Genomic DNA, 12,154 nt, shown 5'->3' with positions numbered 1-12,154 from the left:
GCTACTTGGAAGGCTGAGATGGGAGGATCACTTGAGCCCAGGAATTCGAGGTTTCAGTGAGTATGATCACATCACTGCAATCACCTGGGCAACAGAGAGGGAGCCTCCAAACACACACACACACACACCCACACACACACCCCACAAAGTGTCAAAGCCTGTCTTTAAATGTAATGTTGCCATTCTGCTGAAGCCAAAATAGCATGAAAAGAAGATTTATCACATGGAAAAGTTCCTACAGAATCATCAAGATTTGTCACTAAAATTTTAATCTATCATCTATATTCAATACAAATCTTAGAATATGGATGCTCATAACTTTAACAGAATATGAACTATGTTAGTAGACACTGAGGCTAAGAGAGATTAAGCTTATCCACGACTGTTCAATGACCCAGAATTTACTGAACACATACCCCGTAGAAAACTATTGAAGGAGATTGATGCTGTCTGATTTTTAAGTCATCTTCCAACTTTAACGGTGACCTCAGGGTGGAGGAAGCAGACCTGGGAACCCTTCCTCATAACCCCCACCCAGGGCACAGAGCTACTCAGCAGGACTCCTGTCTACCCAGAACGCTTTCTATTTTGTGACATTTTATGCTATTGTAATAAGGTAACAAGCATGTATATATTAATACTAATAGTGTATTGGTGTTCATAGTCCAAATGCAACTTGAATTGCTTTTAGATTATATTTTTTTGTCAAATTGTTGGTTTTTTGAATATGTCACTCCCACCAAGACAGGGTCATATGAACTCCCAGATTTATATTAGTTACATTTTAAGGCTTATTGTATGAGATTTTAAATCTAAGATATGGTGTTCAGCTGTATCTTGGATTAAAATAATAACTGTGGGCCAATAAAAGAATGCATCATCACTGTCATATTACTGGATTTCTACAGCTCTGAAGTCAAGTGGATCCTCTACAAACCAGAAAGACAGAGGAATATGAGGAGACCTCATCAGGATGGAAATCACAATTTTAAGGCAGATACATGTTTTTGGAAGATCAACCTTATGCAACATTGAGTTCATGAAAATGAGGAAGTCTAAAAGTAGGGTGACCAACCATCCTAGTTTGACAAAGACTGATAGATATTTCCTGGGGTGCAGGACCTTCAGTGCTAAGACTGGGGAAGTTTCAGAAAATGCACTGATAGTGGAAATCTAAAGTATACTCAGAAATATGTTGATCATCTTATATAAAAGATGGTGACAGATTGTGGTAGCTAGTCTCCAAAGACGGTTCCCCAATAAATTATACCTTCCTGAATCTGTGACTTTGTGTAATCCTATCCCCTTGAATCTGGGTTGACCTGTGGCTTTTATATTTTTGAGACAGGTTCTCACGCTGTCACCCAGACTGGAGTGCAGTGGCATGATCATGGCTCACTGAAACCTCAACTTCCCTGGGCTCAGGAGATTCTCCCACCGCAGCCTCCCAAGTAGCTGACACCGCAGAGGTGTGCCACCAGGCCTGGCTAATTTTTGTATTCTTTTGTAGAGACGGGGTTTCACCATGTTGCCTGGGCTGGTCTCGAACTCCTGGGCTCAAGTGATCCACCCGTCTTGGCCTCCCAAAGTGTTGGCGTTACAGGTGTGTGCTATCATGCCCCACCATGTGGCTTATTTTTGACCAACAGAATATGACAGAAGCCGTCTTGGTGTGAAATCCGAGACTAGGTCATTAGAAACCTTACAGCTTCCACCTGGGTATCTTGGCATATTTACTCTGAGGGAAGCCAGCTGCCATCTAAGTTCAACTACTTTAAAATCACCAAGCTCAAACTAAGCATATGCGGAGCCTGTGTGGAAAGAGCGAGATGTCTGTGCAGCCGCCAGCTGTCCCAGCTGTCCCAGCGGAAGCACCAGATGTATTAGTAAAGAAGACACGTGGGACGTCCAGCCTTCAGAAGACGGCAGCCCAGGCGAGAGACTCCAAGTGCAAATCACCCAGCTGAATCCGGTCAGTCCACACAATTATGATAAAAAAAATAGTGGAATATCTGTAATCCCAGCACTTTGGGAGGCTGAGGTGGGTGGATCAGGAGGTCAGGAGCTCGAGACCATCCTGGCTAACACGGTGAAACCCCGTCTATACTAAAAATACAAAAAATTAGTCTGGTGTGGTGGCGGGCGCCTGTAGTCCCAGCTGCTCAGGAGTTTGAGGCAGGAGAATGGCGTGAACCCGGGAGGCGGAGCTTGCAGTGAGCCGAGATTGCACCACTGCACTGCAGCGTGGGAAACGGAGTGAGACTCCATCTCAAAAAAAAAAAAGTGGACTATTATTTTAAGCCACTAATTTTTTCCTTAAAAAAGCTGTGGTAAGCTCATGCTGAAGGCCTATTTCCTAACCTGCGCTGGAGACTTCTTCCTTACTGCTGTGCATAGGGGAATGTGTCCGGGCTCTGGGCAGAGTGCCCCGTGCTCATGCAGGTAGACGTTCCCGCTTCCCACTGCAAAGCCCACTAAGCAGCACGATGTCCTGCTCTTTTAGTTATGCAGGCACCAGAAGCCCAAAGGGGCAGCAGAAAAATACTGACAAGAGAGGTAAGTCCGTTCTGGGTAATTCAGTTCATAAAGCTCGCTTTGGAGGATTTCATTTCTCCATGTTAAATACAATATGTTTTTCTTTTGAGACACCTCTTTTCGGTAGGAAAATCCTGCCATCATCATTGCCCATTTGAGTTACGTGAGCTTCTACCTAAAGGCAAAATGGAAATGGGAATTTTTTAATGAAAGAAGCAGACGGGGAGAGGAATCTGCCATCTTCTTAACAAGCCAGTAAGAGGCACCGAAAATCTCACAGAGCTGCCAATGACAAGCATGCTCACTCTCAGTGCAGCTGCTCTTTTACAAATCGTGGTAACATAAACAACGTAAAATCACCATTAACCGTTTCCAGAACATTTTCATCTTCACAGACTGAAACTCTGTACCTTTTAAACAATAACTGCCCTTTCCTCTCTCCCCAAGTCCCTGGCCACCCAAATCTACTTTCTATCTCTGTGTTTGATTCTCTTTGGTACCCTATAAAGTGGAATCACACAGTATTTGTCCTTTTGTGCCTGGCTTACTTCACTTAGCATAGTGTCCTCAAGGTCCATCCATGTTATAGCACGTGGCGAGACTTCCTTCCTTGTTAAGACTGAATCATATTTCATTGTATGGATGGACCACATTTTGGTTATCCTCTCATCTGTTGTTGGACATTGGGTTGCTTCTGCCTGTTGGCTGTTGTGAATAATGCTGCTATGAGCATGAAATGTGCAAATATTTCTTCAAGACACTGCTTTCAATTCAAGCCACTGAATGTTGAGGTGGTTTGTTACACAGCAATTGACAACCAGACGTTGAGTCACGATTAGAGCATGCCACCAACATGGTTCAAGGATGATGATCACTGAAGGAGAGAAGTGTGTTGTCCATGTGAGTGCATGAGGTCCAGCTGGAGAGATTATTACCTGACTTAGTGTCACTAGGATCTGTGCTTTGGAGTGGAAGCTGTCACTTCCCTGGGTGCCTAGAAGAAAGCATAAGTCAGGCAAGCTGTAGAGCAGCAGCAGTTTAAAAATTGCACTCCTGTGTAACAACAAAAGAAAAGATTATTCTGGATTTGCATTCAGATTGGGCAGACTGCTAGTGTTTCCTCCATCAGGATGGTCTGAGAGCCAAGCTTGGAAAATCAGAAGCGATTGGGTCATCCAGTGCAGGACAGTTTAGCACCATGAATGGCTAATTAAGCTTGGATTCCATTACAAACTAGAGGGGATACGTTTTCTTCTGTTGAAATTAATCAGGGCTGAGGAAGGAAAAAAAGAAACCATGGCCGCCTTTTTGAAACAAGTCCAACAAACAGGTCAGAGGGAGGCTCCATGCTGCACGTGGGGATCTGGAAGTAAAGCAGGTGAGCCTGCCCTCCTGAAGCTGGACCTGGCACCGGTGATGAGGATAAGAGGTTTCCCAGCTGTTTAAAAGAAAACAGTGTGTCAGCTAGGCATGGTGGCTCCCGCCTGTAATCCCAGTACTTTGGGAGGCCGAGGCGGGCAGATCACTTGAGGTCACGAGTTCGAGACCAGCCTGGCCAACATGGTGAAACCCCATCTCTACTAAAAACACAAAAATTAGCCAGGCGTGGTGGTGCGCGCCTGTAATCCCAGCTACTCGGGAGGCTGAGGCAGGAGAATCACTTGAACCTGGGAGGCAGAGGTTGCAGTGAGCCAAGATCGTACCACTGCACTCCAGCCTGGGAGACAAGAGTGAAACTCCGTCTCAAAAACAAAAAACAAACAAGCAAAAACCCACCAAAAAAAGTGTATCAATACAAAAAATTTGAGGTATACTAAGGCCAACAGAGAGGATTAGGAGATAGTTTCACATAGTTCCCAAGAGGAAAGTGTGCACCACACCACAGGGCTGTACAGGGAAGCAGGAGGCAGAGCGAGAGGGGGGCTGTGGACAACAGCCTTTTTTTGTGGTTTCCATGGGAAGAAGCAGGAAGGCAAAGTAAACAGGCTCAGGATTGGCCAGTTTGCTAATTTCAGCAGGCTCTGGGGTATAGGGGCTGTCCCTAGTTGTCTGGTACCTGACTTTGGGTGATTAGGGAAAGTGGATAGTGGCCCAGCATGTGAGAGACCAATAAAGGAGGTGGTTGGGGTGTGGGCTCTGGATTGGTTGGTTTGTATTTGAAAAGTGCACCCCTGGGAGGAGGAGGACTCCCGAGGAATTGGGGGGTGGCACAGAGGAGGCAACAAGGGAGGCCTGAGGCTGAAGCAAAGCATATTGTTGGGTTTTCCAGATCAAGGAATGTTTGGTGTATGCATGTAGGACAGATGTTAAAACATCGACTTTATAGACGCCAGAAAGATGGTCAATACATTGGCCCTGTGACACTTTAACATCAAACTAAGGCACCTTTGCAGCAATGATGGATGAGACTTAGAAAGAAGGCCATTATTTGCCCTAAATAGTATAGAAAATATTTTTTATGAGAGTTGAAAGGAGGAACAAAAATCGAAGTATAAGGAGTCCTTGTAGGCCAGCCTGTATCTAAGTTTCCCATTCATATGGCATTAGCAGGGGAAATAGATTCGAAATTTCCAGGGTCTCTACCAATATCTTGGTGGATTGCAAAGTATGTTAAAAGTATGAGATATATATATATATCTCAAAAAAATTGGACAATAATATCTTGGTGTATTTCTCAGGTCATGGTGGCAAGTCCTGCAGTTATCTTGTTGGAGGGTATGATCTGAGAAGTCAGTACAGTACATGTAAAGATTGGTGATATTTGTGTGTAACCAAGGGGATGGGGTGGTTACAGTTGGGGACACGGCAGGAGGTCCTGGTGGAAAGCTGAAAGGTGGAGTAGAAGTCACTAGGGAGTGTATGACCCTCTCCCCAGGGTCCAAAGGATTCACTGGCCTGCAGCAGCTGCCTCTTGGGGAAAATAATACTCTTTGTCAATTTTAGAATGGCATTGAGAGTAGTAGCTTCTACCAGATTTTCCTTTAGGTGTGGAGGGGAGGGTGCATGTTTTGGCAGACAGCAAGGAACATACCAGGATCATGGGCCAAGCAGACAGTACATTCAGGAAACACAATAGAGTTCCTAATTCAAAAGAAGAAAAGCAACAAATGTCCATGTCCATTTTGTCAGCACTTGAGAGAGGCATTGCATGGGTGTCACCGGGGTGGAGGCTTTAGTGTCCAGGTGATGTATCTCTAATAGCGATGTCTTGGGCTAGGGTGATGTTGTCTAAGGTGATATCATCTCCAGCTGCGAGCTTCTGAGCAATGTCATCTGGGATGTGGGTCTGAGGTACCCTGCGCAACTGCAGAAAGTTGGATGTGATTAAGATCTTGTCTGCAAAGACAGTGTGCAATGGCAAAGCTGTTGAGGTCCCCATGGGTAGCCTAGAAAAGGTAAATTGTGACCCGTTAGAGGTGAAGGCAAACTGTGCGGAAAGGTTGTTGAAGGAGACAATCAATAGAACACAGTAGCCAAATCTGTAATAGTAAAATACCAGTCATTGACTGGGTGGTGCCAATTATTTTAAAAATACTGAATATTGCATATGGGGCTTTTCTTTTTGCCAGGAACTTCCAGTTTTTATTTTTTAAACATCATTTAACATGAAAAACATTCAACCAAATTAAAAAAAATTAGGTTGGATTAATTTACAATAAAATAATCAACTTGAAATATCAGCCCCTCCATTTAGGGCCAAGGAGGCCAATAGTTCCTGTTTAAACAGCAGAATTGCGCAATTTTTTTTACCTATATTTGATGACACACAAAAATAAAAGTCTTACAATTTCCACGGACACCCTCCCCTCCCTCCAGAGTAGAGTTCATACAATTGCATCTTAGATCAGTACTCAGGCTTTTAAAAATCATCCTACATTGGTAACAAGATACTTTTAAAACAATTCTTATAGAAAACAAATACCTTAGATAATTGTGTGGCACATAAGACTGCTCAAAGAAACAGCAAAAAGGAAAAATAATGTACAAGAATTATAGTCCTTTGTTTATAGAAACCATCCAAATGAAATATTTTGCCTTATTTTCCTTACTTCTTATAGTTTATTAGCAGAATGCACCATTTTCTGGTTCTTGGTTGTAGCTGCCAGCTTAGGAGTTCATGACTATAAATATCAAGCAAATATGATTTTACTCACAAGTTCTGGAATGGGAAAAAAAACCCAGATATCTCTAAAGTGTTTCTCTATCCTTGCTTTCAAGTCATGACAAAAAAATTCACAGCAGTTTAAAGGATGGTGAAAGACGAAACATGGGCCCACTACAATAGAGATTAATTTTATGTATTACACTCCTATAGTAAAAATTGTAATAAGTATGATATTGTATTAAGTAGCATTCTGTAGTAAGCTGTTGGAGCAAATACAGCATTTAACAGGTTCATTTACAGACCAAGCACAGTAGCCTTTAGAAAGAACATCTTATTTTCACACTCTTGAACATGTAACCTTCAAAACAACCAAACTGAGTATGTAATTTATGACAGCTGGCCAGACACTTAATTTGGGGAAAGAGAAGGATTTTGAGGTAAGCTAGAATTATTTTTAGCAATCACAAACATAGCCTATAAACCACATTTACACCACACTGAAGTTATTGAGATTTTAACTATAAGTTTGTCACTCCTTTGTGCCAAAATTCACACCTAGGGGTAACTTTTTTTTTTGAGAGGAGTCTCACTCTGTCACCCAGGCTGGAGTACAGTGGCATGATCTCCGCTCACTGCAACCTCCACCTCCTGGGTTCAAGCGAATCTCCTGCCTCAGCCTCTCAAGTAGCTGGGACTACAGGCACGGGCCACCACCATGCCCAGCTAATTGTAGCTTCTTAAGAAACTATTCAAAGAACATGCTCAAGTCTGAATTTTGGCCCCGCGTATGGGGCTCTTTATGCATGGAACCACAGCATTAAAGTTGCAGTAATCCACCATCGGGCACCATTTATTTTTTTCTGCTTCCCCAAATTTTGACAAAATTGGATTGTCAAATGGAGAAGCAGTAAAGATAATCCTTCTATTAATTAGGTTTTATATAGTCAGGTTTTTATTGATACATAGTAGGTGTACATATTTTGGGGGTAATGTGATATTCTGGTACATTCATATAATGTATAATAATCAAATCAGGGTAATTGGGATATCCTCACCTTAAACATTTTTCTTTTCTTTATGCTGAAAACATTCAAATTATTCTCGAAGTTGAAGCTGTTTTGAAAGATACAGTAGATTATTGTTTTCTATAGTCACTCAACTCATTTATGGAACACTAAATCTTGTTTCTTCTTTTTTTTTTCTTTTAGAGATGAGGTCTCACTATGTTGCCCAGGCTGGTCTTGAACTCCCGAGCTCAAGCAATCTTCCCACTTGGGCCTCCCAAAATGCTGAGATTACAGGCATGAGCCACCATGCCCGGCCTTCTTTCTTTAAAAGAAATTTCTTTATGTATGTATGTATGTATGTATGTATGTATCTATCTATCTATCTATCTATCTATCTATCGTTAGAGACAGGGCCTTACTCTGTCACCCAGGCTGGAGTGCACTGGCATGATCATAGCTCACCTCAACCTCTCGAGCTCAAGCGATCCTCTCACCCAGGCTCCCAAGTAGCTGGGACTACAAGCGTGCGCCACCATACTCAGCTAATTTTTTTGTATTTTTTTGTAGAGAATGGGGTCTTGCTATGTTGCCCGGGCTGTTTAAAGCTACATTCCTTCTGAAATTGATTTTTGTGGGTAGTTTAGGATATGTTTCAAGATTTTCTTTTTGCATATGGCTATCTAATTGATCTACCAGGATTAATTTCTTAAATATATTTTTAATCACTAATCTATAGTATTTCCTTTGTCACAGATATGTGTCCACACATGTGTGGGTCTGCTTTTAGGTTCTGTTCTTTTCCATTGGTCTGTTTTCTATTCTTGTTTCAACATCACTCCTTTAATTCTTGTAGCTTTATATTAAGTCTTTACATCTGTAAGTGAATTTCTTTTATTTAGTTCTTTCTTCTTAAGAATGCCTTGGCTTTTCTTGGTCCTTCTCACCTCATATAAATTTTAGATCAGATTTTCAATTTTCATATCTAAAACTGTGGGGAGTTTGACTTACTTAGTGTTAATTTTTAATTGGATGTCAGAATGCTCCCCTTCTCTGTTTCCGATTTTTATTATTATAATTATGATGTTTCATAGATGATAGCAAGATTACAAAATATCAGAAAGCAGTGACTCACAGCTTGCTTAAAGTTAGGTAATTGCCGTTTTCAATGTTCAAATTGCGAATTTGGTGGCATAAGCTTGTTCCTTTATACTGTAATTGGAAAACTTTGGGGCAGGACTCTAGGACTTACTTTTGACCCTCATTGCACCCCTTCCCTGCTCTTCATTGTTCTAAAAAATGGGGAAACAGGTTGATTGAACACATACTATTTAACTTTCATGAAAGCAGGAATATGTTTGTCTTGGTCACTATTGTATTCCCAGCACTTAAAACAGTGCCTGGAATATAGTTGGTTCTCAATAAATATTAATTGAGTAAATGCCATGTTACATATTACCTTGCTTTGAAATTCTAAGATAAAACAATACTAATAGCTTTTAAGTAATGGTGGCTTCCGGTAAGCTTCATACCAGTTTCTCTTATAGTGTTACATATTTATTTTTAAAGCAACAACTCATTTATTTAGATTAATGAAAAAAATGAAAATAAATACTGTATTGTGGGCCCACATTTCAGTGTTCCAGTGATATCAGGCAACCTTAAATTTTAGCCATAAATAATTCTGATAAAAGAAACGTGTGTAAACATCCCATAAACCAGGTGTGGCTGTTCATCCAGACTTTGCAGGCTTAACCCAAACATTTGAAGCAGATTTTAAAAAATACAAGCTAAAGAGACAAGACTTCTCAATACTGGGGCAGTGATGTGCTTCAGAGACCTAGATAACAACGGGGCTTTGAAGGGCACCCTCCTAGGAAGGAAGGACCTCCTAACTTCTCAAGCATCAGTTTCTGCTTCTGTTGACTCAGAAAGGAGCTCCCAGTGGTATAACTTGAGCGTGTCCCGTGCCCGCAGGTCTCCTGAGAAAGTGGATTGTGTCTTCTCACTGTCCGGGCCCAGGGAGAAGATGTTGGGCTGAAGGGAAGCTCATTTAGAGGGAGGCCTTTATCTCAGGAGAGAAATTGATGCAAGATCTCAGTCCAGCAGGAAGGAGAGTGACTATCTGAAGCAATCGGATGCTTTTTTTTGCAGGGGGATTTGAATTTGAAACTGTAGAGACCCTCAGCACTCGCTAGTCTGGACAGAAGCAGATGGCAGGCAGAGAAAGCAGTGGTAGAAGTAACGAGTCAGGACAAACCATGGCCAAGCAGGGGCTGAGGTGGCCAGGGCTCTGTGACAGCAGCCCCAGCTCCTGGAGCAGCAACTGCCAGCTCAGCGGAGGCAGCTGGTGTTGCATCTTAGAGTTGCTGTTGAAACCACGCCCGGGCTGCCTGTGAATGACCTTCCTTTCAGGCCCCAGCAGCCTGCTGAGGCTCTCTCTGTTCTTTCCCTCCTATCTCCTAGGCTAGCCTGGAAGAGCCTAATTAACACACATGTAAATTAAGATCTCCTCTGGCTCAATATTCTGGAATTACACTGAGAAAACTCATTAATTCAGACCACTTCTTCCACATTTTTAATTATTCAATTTGGATTAAGCTGGAGTTTATTTTGCTCAACAAAATTTTATTATAGATATAGCTCAAATTAAAAAGTGGGGGGTAGAGGAATTACTTAAAATATTTAAGGGAAGATGCTCTTAACATGTTAATTTTAAACTATTTATTAAAAATTCATGACACAAGGAACTTCAGTTAAGTAAAATGAATAGAATTGTTAAGCTTTTTGCTTTTTTTCAGCAAATATTTATTGTCCTTTCTTTGGGCCAGGCTCTGTGCTAAATTCCAGAATACAACATCAAATCAATTAAATAGGCATGATACTGTAGGTTAATTTAGAAATAAAAGTGCAACATAAGAAATATCTTGAAGTACTGTTTTTCACCACCTCCCCAAACATGTCTATATGCATACACATATACTAATATGCATACATATGTGGGGGGGGAAGGAAGGAAGGAAGGGAGGGAGGGAGGAAGGGAGGGAGGGAGGGAGGGAGGGAGGGGAAGGGAGGGAGGGGAGGGAGGGAGGCAGGGAGGGAGGGAAGGAAGGAAGGAGGGGAGGGGAGGGGAGGGGAGGGGAGGAAGGAAGGGAGGGAAACAAGGAAGGAAGGAAGGAAGGAGAAAGCCTTGCCTTGAAGCAGCTGGTGGGGGAGGCGGAGGAGTGTGTGACCGATCTCGCTGCTGTGATGCGCGCTGAGTCAGAGGTGTGTGCAGGGCATGTCACCTGGTGCTGAAGAAAAGATTCTCAGCTGCCCTAGGGGAGGGTCCAGAGAGACTTCCTGGGCATCACTGGGGCTGAGGCTTAAAGGATGGATCTGGGTGACTAGATGGAGAGGAGAGGGCACCCCAGGAAAAGCATCTTCAGGCAACTACAGAGAGTTCAATGGGACTGGAGCTCCCGGGGTAAGGATAGTGGGAAGCACAGCCAATTCTTGTGATTGGAGGTAGTTATGTTCTACGAACGTGCTTCAGACCCTGAACTAGCAAATACTGAGCTATTTCTCCTGGAGAAAGCATGGGTTGGGTTCTGTGAGCATCTGGTCACAATGTTTTCATCAGCTAAAACACCATTTGTGTTACATAGGTTTGTTTATCAACATCCTAGTAGAACACGCAGGTCTCATCAGCATTGAGAACCTGCCCTTCCACATAACTCTTTTCTTGTATAGCACTCAGCGGGTGTTTTTACAATTCTCGCACAGCCTCCTGATCTGCAGAATCCGCCTCGCCTGCCCTGCAGGTTTAACCTTTTTCACACTGTATCAGCTTATGGAACATGGGAGCCAGTCAGCACTAGCTGAGAAGGGCTTGACATTTTCCTTACTGTAAACTTCTTTGGCTTTCAGACTCACAACAATATTGCTACCACACTTTTTGAAAAAAAAAAATCATTTATTGTCAGTCTTTGCATTGCAATAAAGGAACACCTAGGCTGGGTAATTTATAAAGAAACGTTTATTTGGCTCTTGGTTCTGCAGGCTGTACAGGAAGCATGGTGCCAGCATCTGCTTCTGCTAAGGGGTTCAGGCTGCTTCCGCTCATGGCAGAAGGCGCAGGGGAGCCGGCAAGTCACATGGTGAGAGAGGAAGCAAGAGAGAGAGGAGGAGATGCCAGGCTCTTTTTAACAATCAGTTCTCATGGGAACTCAGAAGAGCGAGAACTCATTCATTACTGCAAGGATGACTCCAAGCCATTCATGAGGGACCAGATTCCATGACCCAAACACCGCCCACCAGGCCCCATCTCTCACACTGGGGATCACATTTCAACATGAGACTTGGATGGGACAAACATCCAAACTGTATCAGACATCATCTCACGAATCCACAAATTTAGCTGCTTTTCTTTCTTTTCTGTAGTTTCACAACCTACTATAGAAGCATTTTCTAGAAGGGCCTGCAGAAGTGAATTTCCTCTTCCTTGGCCTCGATGTACCTGGCTGAACTT

At 42.7% G+C, this 12,154-nt stretch overlaps 1 long non-coding RNA gene across 1 annotated transcript in view; it reads right to left on the bottom strand.

Annotated features, from left to right (window-relative positions):
• Positions 1-246: 246 nt before the first annotated feature.
• Positions 247-12,154, bottom strand: part of LOC112133731 (uncharacterized) — a 42,248-nt gene continuing 30,340 nt past the window's right edge. The window contains exon 3 of the long non-coding RNA XR_002915336.3: positions 247-5,921. This is a non-coding gene — a long non-coding RNA (uncharacterized LOC112133731). The remainder of the gene's footprint in view (positions 5,922-12,154) is intronic.

The sequence above is a fragment of the Pongo abelii genome, chromosome 5 (assembly GCF_028885655.2).
Source record: "Pongo abelii isolate AG06213 chromosome 5, NHGRI_mPonAbe1-v2.0_pri, whole genome shotgun sequence".
NCBI lineage: Eukaryota > Metazoa > Chordata > Mammalia > Primates > Hominidae > Pongo > Pongo abelii.
The sequence above is the reverse complement of the archived record's forward strand: the minus strand, read 5'-3'. Positions and strand labels throughout refer to the sequence as shown.